The sequence below is a fragment of the Mesitornis unicolor genome, unplaced genomic scaffold (assembly GCF_000695765.1).
Source record: "Mesitornis unicolor isolate BGI_N332 unplaced genomic scaffold, ASM69576v1 scaffold13057, whole genome shotgun sequence".
NCBI classification, from domain to species: Eukaryota; Metazoa; Chordata; class Aves; order Mesitornithiformes; family Mesitornithidae; genus Mesitornis; species Mesitornis unicolor.
In genome coordinates this window covers 358-18,986 of record NW_010194451.1, presented here as the reverse complement: position 1 = coordinate 18,986, position 18,629 = coordinate 358, and the positions used below count along the sequence as shown (strand labels likewise).

The 18,629-nt window shown below is 42.0% G+C and overlaps 1 long non-coding RNA gene across 1 annotated transcript; it reads right to left on the bottom strand.

The window, feature by feature from the left end:
- Positions 1-7,976: 7,976 nt before the first annotated feature.
- Positions 7,977-13,645, bottom strand: LOC104543244. Its single transcript, XR_728158.1, has 2 exons — positions 13,520-13,645; positions 7,977-8,837 (listed from the first exon to the last, which is right to left on the bottom strand). It is a non-coding gene; the product is annotated as an uncharacterized LOC104543244 (long non-coding RNA).
- Between the last annotated feature and the right edge of the window lie 4,984 nt (positions 13,646-18,629).

Below are 18,629 nucleotides of genomic sequence, written 5' to 3'. Positions count from 1 at the left end.
TTAAATAGGGCTGCTGTGGGTTAATGAGAACTACAGAAAGCAACAGCTTGTTGGTAGAGATGAGTGCCTCAATTATTCAGGCATAAGCTGACTTTCAAGTCTCACAGCTATTTGTGGAGAAACAGTCTCTCATAGCTACTCTGGTCAAAGGGAAACTGGAGATAGCACCATGCTGACAAGGTCCAGTCTCATTTCATGTGCTGTGGTTGGCTTTTGGTGCTTCTTTGCAACGTCAAGGCTTTGAATGGTAAAGCTACAGGAGATGCTTGAAAGTGCAGTTACTGTAGTATCCATGTAGATGTGTGGAGTATATTAAGGAAGGAGTGCATGGACATAGATTTATTTTTTCGCACTGCCTGTAAGAAACCCTGTCATCCTTATTTTCCTTCTCAGCATTATTCTGTGGTAGAGAAAGAGATGTATTGTGATTCCATCATAAGTATGCTTTGTAGGTTGCTGCTAGATGCACAGTTGAGATGTTACTATTGAGAAAAGCCACTGTGGCACATTTAAGAGCTTTCGAGGGCCTCGAAAAGGTCTCATAGGTCATATGTAAGAAGCAGTCCCAAAAGCTACAACTTGATTATTAGGGGGAAAAAAGAAGACATTTTAACTCAGAAATAAGGCTGCAAAGCAGTTATGAACCAGCAATTACTGTGGGTCAAGTCTGCTTATGAATCCTCGAACCTGAATTCAGTAACTTCAGTCTGGAGACTCCTTCTAGGCAGCAGGTAAACCTATGTGCATAGGTATCTCCCACTGGAGCTCCTGCTCCAATCTTTCTCCTAACCCTTCTAGGCATTGGTGAAACTTTGCTGTACCCTCTGTTGAGCTCACTGACTAAAAGATAAAGACCAGCATTAAATATCAAACCATCTAATAAGTATTTCCATTTGTAAAATATGTAAATACCTGGACTATCAATTCAGAGCTGGCTGTTTAATTTTCTGTTGCCCAGGGATGGTGCTGACTGTAACAAGACTCCGCTGGAAAAAGCATTGCAAGGTGGAAGTCACAGGTTACATGGACACAGCATCTATAGGGAAAAATGGTAGAGTTGAACTCACCATTCTGAAATTCCTATTCAATTCTGTTCAAATCAGAGAATTAGAAACAGGGTACAGGAGCTGACACTGTAAACAAATCAAAGTTATCTGACATGAAAAAGAAGAATATGAGATATAAAGTGATGTTTCAGTTGCAGTGGGTAGGCTGGAATACTGTTAGTGATACCACAGTGAAGCAAGTGATGAGATTAGCTTTGCTGAATAAGACCAACGGGCTCTTATCATCTGTCTTGTTTTGTATGTCAAGTAAAAGAATAGGCTTTTGTGTGAGCAGGATATAATTTTCTCTGCTTAGGACAAAGGCAGGGTGGAGATGGGCTGAAAAGGAGATAGGCTATAATAATATTTAGAAATCAGGTGCTGAGAGAGTAGAAAAGCTAGCAGAGAACATGATATTCTTATAATAATCACATCTCAACACAGCTGGGCAGAAAAGGCCACTGCAGGCTTGTGATGGTTTCAGGGCTTTGGGTGCCAGAACTCCCCCTGTCCTTGCCTTTCTGAGGAGTCTTCCCTTTTTCCTATGTCAGCTTGGGAGAAAGCAGTACAAGGACACACCAACTGGGGCTGCTGTGATTTTCCAACTTCTTTTCCATCTAGACACTGTTTTGAGCCCATCAGATCAAGGTCAGAAGAAGATGAAGCCAAATGAAGAAGTATTCATTGAAGCTGCCTCTCGAAGGCACACATCCTGACCGCAATACTTCTTTGTCACCCTAGCAGTTGCTACTTGGTTTTATGTGTCTTTGAGAGTCTGGTGACCAAACAGAATGGGGGAAAAATAGCCAAGCTGCCTAAGGAAAATACTGTAGCCTGATCATTCCTCTTGAGCAGCTTTGATCATATATGCCACCAAGCTTTGCTAAAAAAGCAGGTAGTTATAATGAGGTTATATGACTTCCTCAGTAGGAAAGCTTTGTTTGGACTGTTATACTGTGTTGCAAAGTAGGTGCTATTATCATACCCGTCATTCAAATTCAACCTAGACCTAGATCAGTGAAAGAGGGTGGAGATAGAAATCTGCCCACAGCGGATCCTGTGCAGCCCGTTTGGTAGCAGGCACTGGAATGCTGAATGCTAGACTTGCCATTGGCATATTTAAAGAAAAGCTGGAGAGTGCCTAGAGGTAGCATGGCGAGGCTGTGGTGCCTCTGTGTTGGGTCTTCTTCCTTGCTTACATTAATTACTAAGACATTAATAGGTCTCGAGGTGACCCATCAGTTGCTATTCCAGAAGCAAAACTAGTGGAAGGTTTGACTAAGGGGTTGAATTCGAGAGCTAAGTGCATTTTGTCTTTAAGGACCTTTAGCTGATTTTCAGCACTAATTCAGTACTGAGGTTCCTCCATTGCAGAATGCTTTGAAGGTTGATGTTTTGCTTCAAAGATACTTTCAGGGAAGACTTTTTGGAAGCAGAGGAAAGACACAGAGAACGTTGCCTTCAGCCTGTAACGTGTCCTAACCGGTGCTCTGCTTTGCATCAGTGTCTGTGAGATACTAGTAGGGCTTTAGGGACTTGGTGCCAGATTTGTAAAAAAGCTGGACTGCTTTATGTGAGATATCATGTAATCTCTACAAGCCTGGATAGCAGAGTCTTTCAAAAAGAAAATGTAGCTCAAAGAGCACCAGGGAAAAAAAGAGCCCAGAAAAACCTAACATGTCTGTGCTTGGATCCCATATTGTGCCTTTAACAGCAACTTGGCCTGCTCTTCACTATTTCAAGTGCAAGAAAAGCCTGATCAAATCAATAGTGATAAATTTTCCTCTTGCAGAGGCATAAACTAATGGCAAGCCCACAGCAGACAGAGTGCTGAGTTCTCAGGTCCGGTCAAGGTACACAAGACTGTAGGAGCAACAGCAAAAAGGTTCAGTGGAGGTGAGGAGCTGACAATTAACTCCTCTGCTGCAAATCAAGTGCTAGGGCATCTGCTTCGTACACATTGGGGCACATCTGAGGTGGACCCTGTGGCCCTGAGCTGGGGATTGCTGGCGTGGGCAGTGCAAATATGAGGAGCTGCTGGCACAGCAGCTGCAGTGAGGTCAGGATCTCACCTTGCAAAGTACACGGGAAAAAGGAAGAGAAAGAAGATGGCATCAATCACTGCTGTTGGGGGGAATGGCTCCCTGAATTGGGTCTTGACAGTGCAGCTGCTTTTCCCCAGTCTGTGGGGCAGTAGCGGTGATAAAACACTAATAGTGATGGATGAAAATAATTAAGTGGTGTGAAAGAGAGGGGATGAGATGAAATGGAAATGAAATGAAATAGGAAATGAAGAGGAATGGCAGGCAGGAGGAAGAAATTGCATATTACCCCGAATGATATTTTAGGTTATGGGCAGTTTGCTTCAAATCTAGGTGGGCCTCTAGCCCTCATTTCTAACTGAATCAACGACAGCTGTCCAACAAAGAAAGCAGATGAGAAATAATGGGAAGCAGGTCAGTAACCTGATGCTCAGATGTGTACATTGTCATGCAGATTTGACGATATTGCTGCATGGTTAGAAAACAAAATAATCCACTGATGAGTGTTGTATGAAATGCTGTCAATCCCAGGCTTGACATGTTGGAAAGATCTTTGTACACTTCTGATCTGCACCCAGCAATTAGAAGTACTCATCAAGCAACAACAAAAGGTTTCATCAAAGATCTGCCAAGTATGCCCACAGATGAATATTTGTCAAAAATAAAGTGATCTTTTCCCCCATTACTTCGTTATCCTGTGTGACATCCTCTTCCCTAGCAATGGTGCTCACATTTTTCAGCTGAGAACGAGTTATTTGTGCTTCTTGTTGGCTGGTTCAGGCACTTTCTGGTGTGAGGCAATGTATGCTTTCTCTGCTGCAAGTCAACTTTTAAGTGGAAATAACTCTATCAGCAGATGAGCATCTCTGAGGAATCGTGCCCTCCAAAAGAAGGGCTGTTGGGTGTATCCGTTTCTCAGCTCATCAGGGTTAAGGACAGCCACTTCTGTGCCTTTTCTCCTCTCTGCTCAGGAGCCATGAAACCAAACCGGGGCAGGACTGTGTTGCTGCATCCCTGTGGGAGCAGAAGATGTTGGGGTAGGTCTAGTGGTGATCTTCCATGCATCAGTGGCTTGCAGATCCCAGCTGAAGTGAGTGACTGTCCATACTTCACTGCAGGCACCCTAATTCTGCTCTCTGTGACCTGACCTAAAAGCCAAGCTCTGACGTCAGGGATATTGCACTGATGTGAACTGTAGATGAACCATCTGCGACAATGACCTAAAACCCTGGAGTCCTCGCTTCTACTACTGCCTCTACTGAAGTTTTTTAGGATAAACTTGGACAAGTCTCAGCTCTTACAAGCCTTGGTTTCCCACCTGCAAAGCAGAGGATTCAGTTTCTTTTCCTCAGAGCAGCACAGTTTCATGAAGTAGAAATATTTGTGAAGTTAAGTGTTTTGACTGTGGGAGTATTTCAGGGAAGGAACCATAAATATGTGTCAGGCCTATGATCTGAATTCAAACCGGTGAACTAGAAAAACTGTTGACAGCCTTAAACCAACTGCCCTGTACACACATCTCCTTCTGTCTACCTGAAAGATTATTTCTGGAATGTATTTCTATTTTTCTCTGACAAAAAAATAAAATACCAAGCAAAGAAGCATGACCCATTTCTTTGTCAGGCAAGCTCTAAATCCTGCTTACTGGGATGTGACTGAGATATTGATAAAAGAGAAGCTCATTTCAGGCCACAGTTTTCATCCTCCCACTGGAGAAGAAACAAAGACTGCCACCTTCAGATGAAATGAATGTGCTTTCCAAGCCAAGGTATGTGGATCTATCATCTCCTCCACTATTTCTCTATGATCTGTAATTATGTTTGGACCAGACACTGAAACAGGAAAGTGGCAAATGAGAGAAGTTCAGTACATAACTAATCATTTTATAATAGGAAAATATACAAGCAATATAGCACTGAAAGTATCTGCAAACTCTGTTACTGGTGGATCAATAGGTCTGATAAGAGCATCATTCATCACAAACTGTATCATCACCTTCAGTAATTTGTCATGGTCCTTTCTCTGTGTAATGCCAGGTCTGAGCACACACACATCATGCTGTTCATAATTGCTGGTCATTGGACTTTCTCCATGGGTCTTTTTTATTCACATATAACACGTAGTATATTCAAAGCAGTATCAAGTCATACCACACTGAGCTCTTTATTACCTGATATTTTCGGGACAGAAGCACATAATCTAGACTTTTCTGAATCAATAAGCAGATGGTAGCTACTTTTTTTTCTCTTTTTTTCATTATTTTTTCCAACTTTTAAATTTTAGATTTACATAACTTGGTTTCACACATCTGAAGAAGAAACACTGACATGAATCTAAGTTTATCTTTGATGCATTTACAAATATTTTTCTTTTTTTTCCCCTGATACGCCTCTGCCTAGACTTTTGCTAGAAAGCAGGAATTGTAATTTCCTCTTCTGTTGACGTAAATCCCTTTTACCATTTGCAGAGAATGGCATGACTTCCTCATGAGGGTGTGGGACCCATTCACTCCACCACTGAAACGCACTGGGTTTCCATCAGCCAAGGTGAAAAAGCAGCTCTGACATCTTCACTCTACACACTGTTTTACTGCACATATCACCGAAATACATGATCATTGTGACTCCAGGCTGGTTGCATGTTTTTATTATCGTTTTCAATTTGGTTCACTGAAACAATGAAGGTTAGCTGCATCCGCCTCTTAATTTGACTTTATGTTTTATTAGTCATTATTTTTGCAAAGGCCTTAATTCTCCCTCTAAAACATTTTAATTAAAACAGTAATTTCTCAGTACCGCACTTCACAAGCAGATTTTTTGCAGCAACTTCAAAGAGACGCAGATGTTTACTGAATTCGGTGTGGTGATATTTGAGGCTGCCTACTGGCGAAGAAAAATTCATAAACATCTCTAAGAAACTTTCCTGTGGTAATGACAACATTTCCTTCTCATATCTTAGCAAGTCTAATATTTCCCGATCTCAACAGGCATATTTCGTAGACACAGCCATAAGCACTGTTATCGACTCACAGTCTGAGCCATACCACACACATTCCTATGGGTCAAATCCCTCTCAATGCTGATGCCTTAAGAGGCCATAGGTTGGTTTAGAGTGTGTGGGCTGTGTTATAGGGCAGCAGGAGACATGGAATAAGGAAATTGAAGTTCAAGTTCTGTTTGGTTTTACTTAGCCCTCCAAAGTGATTTCAAGAGGCTTTGTGTGCCTCAGTTCCCACTGGTAAAGAGATGATAACACATTCTGGCTTTTAATCACCTTGTGTCTTGGTGGCAGGGTCTACCTCTTAGTGCACCAAGGGCTTCCTATCTCTAGAGGGTTTTTAAAGGGCTGTTAGAGTCAAACAGAGAAACACTAAGGATTTATTTTGGAGGAGTTGCTCCTTTCTTGTGGCAGGTGAGCCTGGAGCAAGTTTGAAGATTTCATTTTGGGACCGCATCTCTGTGTGGGTAACCAGGCAGGAGTGATCTCCGAATTGAGAGGATGGGACTAGGGACACATGGCCATGGCAGACCATATCTAAAACATAGATGAGGGCCTAGGCATCTTCTGTAGTTTAGGCAGGTGTCTGTGGCCAGAAAATCTATGGCCCATATAGCTGGGCCAGCAGGGAGCCTGGTCTCCATGTGCTAGGACCTACAAGTGGCAGTCAGGCTTGTGCTCCTATGTCTTTCTGTGCACGAGAGACAAACAAGTTTCTTTCCTGGATGCTTTATACTGCCATATCTTTTTGAAAGGGAAGTAGTAGACACACTTGGAAACAGCAAATCCATTTCCACTGTGAGCATCAGGCAAGGAACAGCATGGAAATCTGGCATGGAATATGGCATGACACATAGTGTAGGTGCTTTAATATACAGCATAATTACAGTGACAAATTTCTGCCTCTTGAAACATCAGAGATTGAAGTGGTTGCCCTGAAGGAGAAATAAAGTGGGAGAAGTTTGGCCAACTCTAGGTCAGGAAGTGCAGCACATCCTCTGCATTGGATTAAAAGTGATCAGCATGGCCAAAGGCGCCCTGTGAGAGACAGGTAAGCAGACAAAGTGGAAATGTTAAAGAAATGAAGCTGGACTGGATAGAAAATGTTTTACATTTCCCTGTTCCTCTTTGATTTGGTAGCATTAGGTGTACTGAAGGGTAGATTGCGCAGACTTGTGCGTGACAGCGAGATACTTTTCCACATGAATTAACCCCCTGAAATTAATTGGACTGCTCACAAAAATGCCTGGGAATGTGAACTGGGCTCGCACATTTCAGACCTCGGGCTGCATGGTGAAAAGCAACAGCTTAGCCAGAAATGTGAATGCAAACGGCTCACAGTGAGTAGATCAGTGTCTCTGTGGACGCATCCTCACTGAAGAGCATTTCAGCTCAGCTGAATTCACCTTAGTAAGAAACAGACTAAAATTAAACTGGGAGAAACTGTTCCTGAAACGAAAGCAGGGCTCAGACACAGTTTGTTTGCCACAAGCTGTTGTGTGTTTGCTGTGCCCACATGTATGCTTTTAGCTGGTGGCAAATCCTCTCAAGGAGCATTAGTCTGGCCTGCAAGAAGGGAAGCTTGAATTTAGGCTGTTCTGCATGTGCTGTGGGATAAGAGCACACAGCCAGGCAGTCTCTTGCGTGCGGGTGTGCCTGAGCATCCGAGGAGTCCACAGAGACATTTGGTTTAAGCTGAAATGCTTGTTCACGAATTGCAAATGGGCTCATAAAATAACAAACCACATGTAAAAGCCCTCTCGCCTGTTGGTCTGGAAAGGAATAGCTTTGTTGTTGTTTCAAGGAATTAGTGAGCCAACAATGCAAAGCTTTGGAGTTGGTTACTGGGTTTTTACTGTAGTCTCTAGGAGCTAGACAAAGTTTGAAGACATTGTATGTACAGTACATCTTTAATAAGAAGGGAGTTCACAGTCTACCAAACGCTGCCAAATAAACTTTTAATACATACTGTACTTCACTCAGTAGTTGTCCATCTCTTCTTCATGGAGTATCTAACAGCTCTAAAAATATTTTCTTGGAAGAGGATAGAATTATAATTGTTATATATCAATCAAGTATGGTTAATGAAGCAAAGCCAGCATGCTAGTATTGCACAAGGGGAAAAGCCTCCAGAACACAAAGTGGAACAACGAATGCCCTCGAAATTCTGCTGAACAGGAAGCTCTGGATGCCACATCGGTAGGATTTGTGTAGCTCTTAGGCGTCCTTGTACCGCAGCAGGTTTGCTTTGCCTCTTCACTGCCACGTTTCTCTCTGAAACAGGTAAGGTTCTTCCAGATCATTACAAAAAATAAAAAGAAAATTTACAGCAGCTGCAGCAAAGTGTGGTACTTTTCAATTTCTTGAAGAGTGAGGCTTTTATTTCAAAATATCATATATTAATATATATATATTTCTATATATATATACTTTAACTGGTATAAAGTAAATTGTAGATCCAAACTTATACTGTTGTTTGTACTTCGCAATCTCGGAAACTTTACCAAAGGAACCATTTTCTTCATTTTTATTTTCAGCTGTCAAAAATCAGGGGCATTATTTCCACTGAATACTTTCTTTCACACAGTAAAGCCACTGTTGTTTTCTGGTAAACAGTCAAAGTGCAAATAAGAAATCCATTTGGCCTGTAAATGCTGAGATGGTTTTAAACTTTCAATACTTTGTCCTCATAAATCAGCAGGGCTTTCACTCTCTCCATGCAGACGGTGCTCTGTTAAGTCCTCGGGTGGATCTGCAGTAAGAAAGTGTGAAAGTCAGTTATAAAAAATATGTTATGACAGGAAAGAAAGACCTGGGCTTTGTGGTGCTTTGCTCTGCTCATGATACACCTGAATTAATAGTCACGATATATTGGGGTATTCTTTTCTCTTGGGGCTGCAGGGATTTAAGGATGTGCAACAGAAAGACCCTGAGCAAGACCCCTGGGAGATGCTGGATGTGCCTCCATCACTCAGGCTGGTGGTGCAGGAGATACCAGAACAGCTTTGGGCATGGGGCCATGCTCACCCCAGCCTTCTCCCTTCCCTTCTCAGAGTGATCAAAGAATCACAGTCACAGAATGTGAGGAGTTGGAAGGGACCTGGAAAGCTCCCCCAGTCCAACCCCTGCAGAGCAGGATCACCAGAGCACTCACACAGGAACACGGCCAGGGCTTTGGGTGTCTCCAGACAAGGACACTCCACAACCTCTCTGGGCAGCCTGGGCCATGCTCTGGCACCCTCACACTGACAAAGTTTCTCCTCATCTTCAGCTTGAACCTCCTATGCTCCAGCTTGGGACCATTGCCCCTTGTCCTGGCATTGGACATCCCAGAGCAGAGCCTGGCTCCTTCCTCCTGACACTGCCCTTTCCAAATTGATCCCCATGAATGAGGTCACCCCTCAGTCTTCTCTGCTCCAAGCTCAAGAGCCCCAGCTCCCTCAGCCGCTCCTCAGCAGGAGATGCTCCACTCCCTCCATCATCTTTGTGGCCCTGCTGGACTCTTTCAAGAAGTTCCTGTCCTTCTTGAACTGAGGGCCCAGAACTGAACACAATGTTCCAGATGTGGTCTCACCAGGGCAGATGCTGGTACTGTCTGGTAGACGTGCAGATGGATTCATCTGTCAAGGTTCATTTGGAGCCCCACCACCTCACTTGCCCGAAGAGGGGCAGAACAGAAGCTATAGCTATATAATAAATAATAGACTGGAAAGTCTGAATGACTTCATCTGCTCACCTCGGGTGAGATAACATGGCCTGCAGCAGAGCGTAAAACCATTGCTCTTTATGACTAACACCACAGTTGATCTGAGTGAGCACACTAATGGCTTGAAGAGGAAACACCACTGCCCAGAAGTGGGATTTTTTTTAGGATGCTGAAAGAGGAACGACTGACCAGAAGCAAAAATATCTCTCTTGAGAAGAGGCTTTTGTTTCTTTCCTGCGCTGATGAATGGCACAAGGGTCCAACCCTTTGCTGGATGACTAGGTCAGCAGTGAAACTCAAAATTACTTGAATACAAGCAGTCTCAGGCATTAAATCAGGGCTAAAAATTATTATCTAAGCAGTAGGTGATATGATGAAATGCAGTAGTAAGTCTTATAGCAAGAGATATTTACTATCTTGTGCTCTCTGCTTTGAACTGACCTCTTAATTACAGACACTGTTATCACAAAAGAGAGGGGTTTCTTTACTGCTCTGAAGAAAAACTTAATCTGGAAATCATTTGACATATTAACCTGGTTGGAAGGCTAAAAATAAAAGAAAACTCTGTGTTCATTTACCATCTCCTTCCTTCCCCCAGTTCCCATTTTCTGCTCTTCTGGTTTGTCACCAAACAGTGACCCTGCTGGGTTTTCTCTCTTGGGGATGAGCACCTCATTCCTCTTGTTTGTATGTTGCCTCAAGAATTTATGTGGTTAGTGGTGTAGGAGCAGGGAATGACAAGAGATCAAGGGGCTGTGGACACCTCCTGGTGCTATTGCTACTGCATGAGATGAGCAGTGGCTGCTAAGCAATGTGATGCTCTGGTCTCTCAGCACACAGTAAAATGGCCTGCATTTCTCTGATGGCAAAATGTATGGTAAACCAAGTGTCACTCTGAAAACTGGGAGATGGGTGGCTTTTAATGGAAGGTGCAGGCTGTGAAGCTGAAGAGGTGCTCCAAACTGAGCTACTCTGCCAGACCCCAAGTCCTCAACTCTTTAATTCCCATCCTCTACAGTATCAGCAGGAAAACAGCTTGTTGAAGTATTTAGAGGGCTGATACATGAATGCCAGGTGTTATTAGTGTGTATTACATCAAAAGGGCATTTTGCAGTGCAGCGTGCACATAAGGCCAGTCAGGAAGCACCATGCTCCTCAAGGGCCCTGCAAAGAGGTGCACAGAAAGCCATGTGTAGACACCAATCCAATGTCAAGAGCTTATGAGTGGGTACCTTGCTCAGATGGGAAGTGAGTAAACATGAGATGCATGAAGAGCCATATCTTTGTGTTTTTCAGCAGCTCTGGTTCTTACAGTTGTTTCTGTGCCCTTGTGAGCACCACTTCCCAGCATCCAGCCCAAGATCATGCTCTTGTATTTCCCCTGGTGCTGGTTGCTCTGCTGAAATGTAGTGAAGTGATCTCCAGCCGGGTCCTAGCACAGCCCCAAGAGCCCCACTTTTTTAAGGAAAGCACTGAAACTCATGTTCTTAAAAAAAAAAGTGAATAGGGATTAGTAAAAGCTTTGCAACTCCTACAAAAATTGAATTACAAAATGATTTCTTTCCAGTGTTTGTCACCTGCTCTTACCGTCAATAGAAAACAAATCAATTTACAGAGGCTGTGAGCTTTATATCTTTGGCTTTAACAACTTAATTAGTGAGCTATGCTAAAGGACTGAACACAGGAATAAATGTGTGAAAAGGAAGGAATGGAGGATGTGCTGGCAAAGCCTTCACTGAATCTGTTGTCCACCTTCTTTTGACACTAATCGGGATTAATCACATCTGAGAACCAAACATGAAGTAATACACTACACTTTAAAATTGTGTATATTGTGTATATACATGTATTCATGTACATATTTATATACACATACCCACATGCTTATATGTGATTTACTGTGGGCCTTAAAGAGTTTACGAATAGGTATTTTAATCCTGTGAGTCATAAATGTGAATGATTTCCTTGTCAGGACAGCAGCTGCCTAATGTCAATTTATTTTTTTTTTAAAAGCCTTCATTAAAACAGTTTACAGCTTACAGCCTATGAGGACTTGCTCTAGTTTTTTGGCTAATCACCACAGATCTATCTAGGAGTTGACTGATTTGTCTTGTTTCGTCTGCTTTCTTAACTTCCTTAACTATAAAAATGAGACACACATGGCCCAATCTTGCAGCCTGGACTGCGGGCAGTACAGATTACAGTGTAATCTCTGTCTCTGATGCCATCTGAAATGACAAAACAAAGAAAAAAAATGCCCATTTCAGGATCTGATTGCTTCTATTATTTCACATTTATGTTGCTAGACTTGACGCAGCAGTACAGATTCAAGCAAAGTTTCAGGGATTATGAAGTAAAATTTTTGCTTGGAATATGCAAGAGGCAGTCGCTAAGCACATCCTGTCATGTTGCCTTTGTCAATTGGGTTCTCTAATGATATTTTAAAGCAAGAAAGCACAATTCTACTGGAAGCAGCACCATAAGGTACTCCCCTCACCAGCTAATTAAAATAACTCCTGTGGGTAAATGAAGAAATATTTTTTCAGTTATGAGCGCTCGCTCTGTAAGTATTTAATTTAAATGAAGCACAATAATGCATACTGAATAGATTGGACCATACATCTGCATATTAATGAAGCAGCTAAATTTCTAGCAATCAGTTCTAGATGCAGGCTATCGTGTAAAACTAGTTTATATGATGAGGGTTCAGGGAGTTAAGAGCAGGACAATTTCACAGGAAAAAGCAAATGCAGCTCCTAAATTACATCATTTGCAGACTGCAGAATATTGAATTATTGTAATATAACAAAAGTGTAACGCACTTCTTTACATTGCTTGTTACTTCTTTGATATCATTTTCATCCCTTTCAATTCCCCAGTTCAGTGAGAAAACTGATGCAAAGGACATGTAGTAAGATTCTTCTTTAATTTGCACTGCAAGGCACCGGCACTAGGGCACAACTTTCTGGTTTAAAATTGTTGAATATAGGTAGAGGTAGCATAGGAAAATGGTCGTGAAACAATTGCACAGTGCAAAAGAAAAGCTAGAGTCTATTTATTAAAAACACCTTTTTTTCCCCAAAGGGAATATCATGGTGGGAGACGTTTGGCCAGCTCATTCACACTTTTGCACTTTGCAGATATATCTCTGCATTTCACTGGCAGTGCATGGTGATATTTGTCATCATCTGCTGGTCTGGGTTACCTGAATCTTCAGCATCTCAGGACTGTGTCACTAACAGGTACATTGGGCTAGATCTGCTCTGAAGGAAGACCCGAAATGCAGACAGTGAGTTGAGTCCTCAAGCTACAGAACATCTGTACAGCTGCTAATACAGATGTGGCCTGGAACAGCCACGTTACGGATGTAGCATATCCCTTTGATATCCCTAGCAGATCCCTTTGATCTAATATTCTACCCTTTGGCCACCACAAAGGGACTCTGTAATGTGCACTAGGTTTTCTTCTGAGGTGGCAATGTAAGAAAGTGACCTGGCCATCCAGCAGCTCCTACCTGACCTTTATTGAGCCTGGACCCAGCTGATCAGACAGAATCCATCTGATTTTTCACCTAATTATGGCCAGAAGTGTTCAATGGCTGGGGAGTTATGCAGTGATCTTTAAGACTTTTACAGAAGATATGATGATGGAAAAGATATGGGTGAGCAATCATTAGCGACTCCCTTTCCTATTAAGACCTCCTGGGTATAGGTAGAAAGATGACTTACTCTGGTGGTCTTGATTTTATTGCCAGTTGCACACATCCATCCAGAATTATCAGGCAACGTCTTACATTCCTCTCCTTCTAGGCAGGGCTCCATCTCACACCACCATTTCCCAATCACTATTGAAGCTAAAAGAGAAAAGACAATGTTCACAACTATGTTATAATGAAAAATCTAATTAAATAATATCTCAAGGGTCTAACGCTGCATTTAAGAGGCAGAGTGTCCCTTCTAAACCCTTCGATTGAAATTTAGTTGCAAGGACTTCACATTTAATTACTTGTTTTGCATCCTTTATTCTCCAAGAGACTGCACTGCTTGCCACAGCTGCTGTATAGACGAGATCTGCTTTGCTATCACACTGTGACTGCGGGGAATGCTGTGATGGCAGCAGTACTGCTTCAGACCACAGGACCATCCACCCCAACAGCCCATCTTCATCAGTGGCCAATCTGATCTTTATGGACACTTAGAAGCACAAAGCAAGTAGAAAGAGATTTTCCTCAGAATTTTCTCTTGGTCTTCGGGTCTTGTGGCTCAGGGCACTCCAGATTAAACAGTGTCTGTTTTGCTTTCAATAACCACAGCTGGCTTTTTCTTCCACAAATCTATGCAGAACTGTTTGAACCCATGCAGAGTTTAAGCTCTCACAGTATTCCAGGGCAGGGAGAAACTAGAAACAAAAGGTGAGGTAATACTGAACAGCAGCAGAAGTCCAGTTTGTTGAAATATGATTATGAATTTTATAGAAAGTGTATTATCTCTGTCAGTAACTTTTAATTTCCAAATATTTAACATTGTAAATAACGATAGTGTTTGGATCTTGTTTGAATTTAATTGGCACATATGTTTACAACCTTGAGTGTACCTTAATGAAGTTTCTTGCCTGGGAATTGGTATCTGCCTCTAACCTTAGCTGTATCTTAATGACATTTTTCATCTGGGGATTTTGATAAACTTTAGCTAACCTTGCAAAATGTGACTGGTTGGTGCATGAGTGACTCTGACTGTGGCTTGTTTTCCCTGGCAAGAATTAATTTCATAGTTGCACTCATGAAGCCTAACTGTCAAAGCTCCTTGCACACTCAGAGATGGTTAACCCATTCATATCACCCCACATGGCTGCTTCAAGCCCATAAAATACCTTAGGAGCAGCAGACTATGATGGTTAACTCATTCGTATCACCCCACATGGCTGCTTCAAGTCCATAAAATGCCTTTGAAGCAGCAGACCACTTTGAATCACACCATTTAGCTCTGAAAAGTGTCCTGTGTGCATGCTCTGATTTAAGGACATTTCAGACTTTGTAATTAAATTCTTGATTTATTTTTTATCTAGTTATAATCTTTTTATGCTCACAAAATCCTAAGAAAACACCCAAAGATGTATCTGCAGCTGCTACCAATGTCCATCCCCTTAATTCCCAGATACATGGATGAAGCAGATATTAGGAAAAAATATTCACTGAAAGGGTTATCAGGCATTGGAATGGGCTGCCCAGGGAAGTGGTTGAGTCACCATCCCTGGAGGTATTTAGGAGATGGGTAAATGAGGTGCCTAGAGATACGGTTTAGTAGTGGACAGGTTATGGTTGGACTCGATGATCTTAAAAGTCTTTTCCAACCAAATGATTCTGCAATTCTATGATTCTAAACCACAATTCCCTTTTTCTCTAATCTCTAACATATGACCAACCCACACGGAAAAATAAATGCATCAAAGCCACAGATACTCCTAGACTAAGAAGTGTGTATCACTATTGCACCTCACCATGCAAGAGGAGACTCTGCATGGCACAGAGAGCAGGAGACTGTAGAAGAGACTCAGCAAGTGACTAAAGACGGACTCTGGCATTTTCAACAACGCTCCTTGTTTTCAGGTTAGGAGAGGTGGGCACTAGGTAACCACAGCTCCAAAGTTATGTATCATCACCATTATCTACAGTTATATCCATCACTCTAGCTTACCAGACCTGCTGTTGTCCCACCTAAGCAGTGGACATTATTGCTTCAACCTTAGTTTACTAGGAATGGTAATTTACCCTTTGGATCTAGCTCTGAAAGCAGCTGCCTTTTCAGAGGACTCTTCCAATGTAGCATTTTGTTTTCCAGTGTGGTCCATGAAAAATGGTCAACTCTCAGCCACTTTTAACCATTCTGGCAGCCTCACATAATTACCTCTTCTCCTTAATGCTCCCCTTGCCCTCATCCAGCTTCCCTTGCTGCAGACTAACAACTGACGAACACACAGATGCAAGCACGTAGGTGTGCAATACTACAGATGTATATTTACAAATGGGAGGCTTAGGTACACATGCTTACACTCAAACTAAGCTATACACCATATTCTTTAGGTAAGAATATAACAGAGAGAAATAATTTAGACTGGTTAAATGAACACGAAGGTATGTTGTGCTGTTTTTTTATGTAAAGCTGGTAGCAAACTCTGGGAAATAAAGATGTTTTAGAGTCTGAAATCCTGTAAAGATGGTCAAGTATACATTCATTAAATTTCACTTTAATTTCCTTTAAAGCACAATTAAGACTTCCTTTGGAAAGGCGCCTCAGATAAGCTGGACAAGCCAGCCCCTGCCACATGGTTGATCAGAGTGGCATACAGTCAAGATATTCAGTGGGCCATGCTGGAGTGCATCCAAGTATAGCCAACTTCAGTGCAAAATAAACCAGAATGAGAATGGATATTTCTGGACCAGCTCAGTTAACTCTAATGGGAAGCAACTGCAGTTCAGGAGCCCAAGTCAGCATCTCTAAAATAGGCCTTCACTTGGTATGTGATTATACCAACAGACTTGCTGAACTGCCCCAACAGGGATGTGGTTTTCACCCACTGAGTTTACTTGAAATGCAGGAAGAAACAACTTAGGTTTGAAAGCTCCTTTGGTCTGGAAGAAGAGTTGAGTAAGTTGGAGCAAGTGAGCTAAGCTTAGAATAGAGTAGAACAGAATAGTTCAGCTGGAAGGGCCCTACAGCCATTGTCTAGCTCTCCGTGTTGTATTTCCCATTGCTTCTCACAGCTTATACCTAATTTTTACCATGTAATATATCATCTCTCCATAAGTACAACACACAAAAAAGCCCCTTTACACCTGCGTTTGCAAGGCAGTTTTATGATGCTATTCACACATCATTTTCAGAAGGGTATCATTAATGCTGCTAACAGTGGAGAGAAGAGATATCTCTCTTTGCTATGCATGAAAAGACACACTAGGGCTGAATCTGCACTCTAATAATAGATTGTGCAGTGGGCAAACTGAAAAACCATATCCTGCTAAATACTGGCCTTCACAGCAATCATCAGAGCAGAGCATCCTCCAAATACGTGAGAAGAATCCTGTGACGTGGAATCAAAAGTGATGATTACAATTATATACTAGTGGCATTGCTGCAGCATTAAATAACCGTGGAGACAGATCCTATGGTGCAAGGTACTAAAAAACCACAAAACCCAACATTCTGGCCTAGAGAGTTTACAATGTAAAGCAGACATGAGATGAATACAGACTGAGAGGCAGCATGGAGAAGCAATGCTGTTCATGGCAATTAAAATGATCTAACTACTTATTGATGCTGTTAAATACAGTCCAAGCATTTGGATGCCGACCTTGAAAAATAATCAGATGCAAAGTCAGTGCTGAACCTTAATGTCAACTGGTATAATACTGTGCAGGTTTCAGTGTATATAAACATAATAATATAATAGATGATATAAATTTGTGATCATAAGGTTACAAGGTAGCCCACCCAAGGGTCCATTAGTGAGCATCCTCATCTGTTCCTACCTGGTATAGCTGGGCCAGAGAGAATTTTCCTTTTATAAAGAGGGAAACTAAGGCCAATTGCAGATGAAAAGCACCTAATATGTCTCTAATATGTAAGTGGATAAAATTCTTTGTTAGTCTGAAGCACTACAAAGCTCGCTGTGGTCTCATTCTCAGCCCCGTGCTGAGGCAGGTGCATCCAGAGTCCAGCGAAAATTATTTCCTTTGAGTTTAGTGTTTATAGGTTTTCTCTTCTATTATAAGCCTTTTAATCTTTAGGACCAGCTGTCCTTCTTGGGCACTGCTGATCCTTTGAGGTCTACTTGATTTCAAAGTTTTACACCTCCAGCTCTGTTCAAAGAGGCCAGAAAAAGCTTTAAAATAAATCCCAGTTTGCTGCGTTTGAGGTTAGGTACACCTGTATGGGGAGGGGGAAAAAAGCTTCCCCAGGGAATACAATGTAACTTCTCTACATTTAGGTTACCTTGTTCTGAGATGTGCTGAAGTGGTTGTTTGCATTCAAGATCTCCCAGATCCTGAGGAACCTGAGCTTCTCAGTGGCCCAAATTGCTAATTCTGGATAAGAATTACAGACCCCCATTAGTCACCAGGCTGGGAGTGCTCACATCGTGCTGAATTAGATGGCTGTAACTTCTTGAAGAGGTTTTTACTGTGATGCTCTCGATGTCCAGGGAATACACAATGCATGCAGTTTTTTCATGCAAGGCTGATTTGACTGAGAGATTTTCCATGGGGAAAGGAAAAGGATGTGATATGAAAGAGGCTTGTTTGTGTTGTGGTTTGGGGTTTTTTGTTCCCCAGCTCCTGTTAGTGTAAATAAGAGATTGCTTATCACAGAATCACAGAACGTTAGGGATTGGAAGGGACCTCAAAAGCTCATCCAGTCCAATCCCCCTGCCGGAGCAGGAACACCTCAATGAGGTTGCACAGGAAGGCATCCAGGCGGGTTTTGAATGTCTCCAGAGAAGGAGACTCCACAACCTCTCTGGGCAGCCTGTTCCAGTGCTTCTATCTGAGTTCTTTTCAAGAAAATGACTATTTTGTAAGAATATGAAACTCTAAACATGTAACTAATGGAGCTGGAGAAAAGCAACTTTCTTCAGAAAATTATTGAGGTTTTTTTTCCAGTCCAATTCACAGTGTTTTTTTAAAATATTTGTTTCCAAAACTATAGAAAATTTTTGATCAAAATATTTACCTTTTAATGTATTTAGTCTGCATGGATTAACAGACAAAAAAGCATTTGGTTAAAATGACACTTGCTAACTGTTTGTACCAAACAGAGAAATAAGCTGCAGAGAAGAGACTTGGCA